Source organism: Arachis ipaensis, chromosome B09 (assembly GCF_000816755.2).
Source record: "Arachis ipaensis cultivar K30076 chromosome B09, Araip1.1, whole genome shotgun sequence".
NCBI classification, from domain to species: domain Eukaryota; kingdom Viridiplantae; phylum Streptophyta; class Magnoliopsida; order Fabales; family Fabaceae; genus Arachis; species Arachis ipaensis.
The window spans coordinates 137,652,448-137,656,963 of NC_029793.2; positions in this window are offsets into that span (position 1 = coordinate 137,652,448).

Genomic DNA, 4,516 nt, shown 5'->3' on the forward strand with positions numbered 1-4,516 from the left:
TGAATTTTGTTACCGGCTTACCAGCAGTTCAGGGATTCTCGGTCATCTTAGTGGTTGTGGATCGACTCTCCAAATTCGTCCACTTCATTCCTTTGGCTGCGGATTACACAGCCCAAAGGTGGCTGAGGCTTTTCTCATTCATGTCGTGAGTGTGCATAGGCTGCCCCAGTCCATTGTATCTGATCGCGACAAGTTTTTACTAGTAAATTTTGGGAGCGGTGTTGCAAGGGATAGGGTATCATGCTTGCATGTAGTTCAACTTACCATCTGGAATCGGATGGGCAGATTGAGGTTTTGAACCGTTGCCTTGAAATGTATCTTTGTTGCTATACTCAGGAGAATCCTTGAGAGTGGTTTCGGCTGCTTCCATGGGCTACGTAAAGTTATAACACATCCTTCCACTCTGCAATTGGCATGACTCCTTAGAAGGCTATTTTTGGCTGCAATCCCCCACCATGCATCTACTATGAGTTGCAGGATTCAGACCCCCCAGTAGTCCAGGATCAACTGCAGTAGCGTGACACTATTCTAGCATCTCTCCAGCTTAACTTGCAATGTGCACAGACTAGAATGAAGACCAGAGCCGATGGGAAGCGCTGTGAATTGGAATTCGAGGTTGGTGACCTTGTATACCTCAAACTCCAACTATATTGTCAGCACTCCGTGGCTTTGCATAAAAACCAGAAATTGTCCACGAAATACTTTGGTCCATTTCGCATCAATCAGCACATTGGCAAGGTTGTGTATAAGTTGGCGGTTGCCACTGAAAGCTAAAATCCACCCTGTATTTCATGTTTCACAATTGAAAAAATGTGTGGGAGGGCCTCCTCTTGTCACCCACCTATCAAAACCATTGTTACTCGATACATGGCTGCAAGTTATCTCTCCTCTTGGTTCTTGGTCACCGCATGGTTAAGAAGTATTGCAAGTGGCAGGAATTTTTTATCAAATGCTGGGGGTAATGATATAAACATTGGAAAAAAAAGGGCTGAAACAAATAATCACATGAAAGAGAACATTCATAACTACCAAGCACCAAAAGATTAAGGAGGGAGAAACAAAATTAAAAGTTAGTTATAAGGAAGGACCATACATAAAACAAAGTGTTAGAGAATGTGAGCATTTTTCTATCTGTTGTTCTTCTCTTCACTGTTAATTCTTCCCTTCTTTTTCTTCTTTCGATACTTCTCTTTTATCTCAGGTGAGCATACGTCTTATGAGGATATGCCTGGATTAGACACTGACATAGTGGTCCACAATTTTCCGTTTAGACCGGAATGAAAGCCAGTTAAACAGAAGTTGAGGATGATGAAAATACCCCCGGCGAATAAGATCAAGCGATCTAGGATCCCACCTTTGATCAAGATGAAGGTGTAGTTTTCACTAGGAATCCAAGGGTTGCCGATCAGGTTAAGTAAAGTAGTTTTATGTTCGATTCTACTCTATGTTAGAACATTTCTGTGAATGTTATTCTGATTTAAGTGGTCCTACTCTGTGTCCCGTGCTAGGAAGCATTATTCCTAAGGTTCCCACGGAAGATCAAGTTGGTGAGCCGTGTGATGGGAAACCTTCCCACAATTCTTATTGCCCCCTTCTATTCATTGTTTTGATTTGTTTTCAATTACCTTCGCCGCGTGCCACGGAATGAAAGGGGAGTCGATCTGCCAACACTAGCAACAAGGACATCCAGAATCAGAGCATTCCATTTCCCTTTCTTTTATTATCAATTGAACACAATTGTAATGGTTGCACATTCATACTCAATTTGTTCATTCATTGGAATTACACACTTGCATCCTTATTATTTAGTGAGTGATTTTTTTAACATAATATTTTTGTTTTAATGACTACAACAATTTTATTATATTGTATATGATTTGAGAAAATGTGACGAATAATTGAAAGAAGGTAATATTTTTAAAGAGTCAAAATGAAAATTAAAAACAAAGTGCCAGTCTATTAGGGGTGTACATGCATGGGTCAGGTGAAATTGGGTTTGTTCTAATCTAGATTCGACTCTAAATATATACTGAATCTATTTTTTAGACCCTAATCCGGCTCTAGACCCGATGAAATCTAAACATTTTCGGGTCACAATTATACCGGGTGAAACCAGGCCTTTAAAAGCTTTAATAGTAGTTTATAAAAAAAAATTTATTTATGATGCACTTATTTATAAAGAAGAAACTTGTTACTGAAAAGTTGATATCTATATTTGAACTTGAATTTGTCTATAAGTTCTAATATGATACTTTTTTTTATCTATTTTTTAATTTAACAAGTGTGATTAAAAATAAAACAATAAACTTATAATTAATATCTACACCTAGTGAAATCACACTACTTTCGGGTCACACTAAAAGCGGGTCTCGACCTGGTGAAATCTGGGTCTTGATAAATTTTATGTCAAAAAATTATGATGCACTCATTTATAAAAAAGAAAAAAAAATACTTGTTACAGAGAAGTTGATAACCATACTTGAATTTGAATTTGTCCATAAATGTTAATTTCATGCTTCTTTGATCTATTTCCTAATTCAACAAATGTGATTAAAAATAAAACAATAAACTTATAATTAATATAACATAATATTGAAATTAATTTAAAACATATATATTTTTTTAGCTTTCTTTGGGTGTACATAAATCGGATGAAGTCGAATTTGTCTTAATCTAAACTTGACCTTAAATAATGACCAAATCTATTTTTAAAATTCATACTCAACCTTAAATTCGATAAAACCATATCAAATTAGTTCCTAAAATATTCAAGTTTGGACCGACTCAGGTCATGTACATCTGTATTGTCTACAAGTGTGTTTTTTGCGTTCGTTTTCCCAACAAAAGTATTAGAAAAATATGTTCAAATATATTTTTTAATTAAAAAGTAAAGAGATTTAAAAAAAAAGTTTGACAAATAATCAAACTTTCAAAATAGTTTCTGTAATAATAAAACTCGTCCAAATAAACTATATCATAAAATTCTGAAATTTAGAAAAGGAAAATAGAACATAATGGTTTACTTATTTATCTGATCTGTAAATTTGAAAGAAATAAACTAATAGTTTTTTAAATTAAAAATGCAGTAATATTTGAAAACAATAGTCAACAAGATTTGTGATCTGTGGATCAGATCTGAGTCTTTGTCTCAGGCTACATCATGCTTGATTATTTAAACTTTGATTATTATGATGAGTATATAGTAAGTATTTTCAAATCACATGGGAACACGAATCCTTTCATTCGTTTATAAATGTTTACAAGAGGAGGATTATATTATCAAGTTCTTAGGTAGACCAAAGCTAGAATTGATTATTCGGTGTTTATATTAATTCAAACGTTATTGTTTGAGTGATTAATTCAAGTATCCTTTGCGGATAATAATTAGTTCCATTTGGTTGGGTATATATCCATGTGTACCAGTCCAAAACTTTTCAAAATTCAAAATCATTATCTATACTATCACATCAGAAAAGAAACGATTTAGGTTGGTAAAATGGTTAAATTTACTTATTTGTTTAAATAAAAATCGAGAGTTTAAATTTTAAAAAGAAAATTATCTGAAATTTTAGTTGGATTAATTTAATAGTAAAAATAGTTTTCTTTCGATCAACCGTGATTATATAAATATGGAGATACTTAGATTATTTATAAAAAACTTTAATGCTTAAATTAATATTAGTCAGATATAAGAATTAGAGTTTTTTTTGTTGACTAAGAATTGGAATTAAATAATATATATTTAGGATATATTTTTTTATTAATTTGGAAGGAGAATTTTGAGAGAATTCGAATAGAATTTATTTAAATTTAGGCTTGATCTTATCAAATATATGATCTTATCTCTAAACTTAGTTAGAATTAAATGTGAGATTATGTGACTATTTGGTTCACTCAGTGTGCTTTGTTAGGGTTTCTTAGTGCTCTGTTAGGGTTTCTTAACGGAGTTCCTAGTGCCGTCAAGGCTACATTGTCAAGATCAATTAAATCTCAATACAAATCTACGTAATCTGCATGGCTGAGACAACGAGGGATGAAGATCGGATCGAGGAAGACAACCTGAAAGGAGGTAGGAATGTGATTCTACTGGAAGAGGCAGACATATCAAAAGGTATTAACGCTTGCTCCAATAGTCTCTATGGCAGACTCTTTGCTTCCAAAACCTTCTCAATTGAAACCATGGGGAATGCTTTAAAGGCTATATGGGGAAACCCGGAAGGATTTAGCGTGAGTGACAAAGGGGATAATTCCTTCCAATTCTTTTTTAATAAAGAAGTGGATGTCTTGCGTGTTGAACGTGGTTCTCCATGGCTATTTAAAGATTATGTGCTCCATGTCAAGAGATGGAAGGAAGATCAGATCTGTGATGAAGAGATTATTTCCAATTTTCCAGTTTGGGTTCAATTTTGGGGTTTGCCAAAATCGTTTAAAACCCTCGAAGTTGGACGTAAATTGGGAGAGAATCTGGGCACAGTGTTGGAGGTAGGTAAATTTCAGATGCGAGGCAGAGAAACTA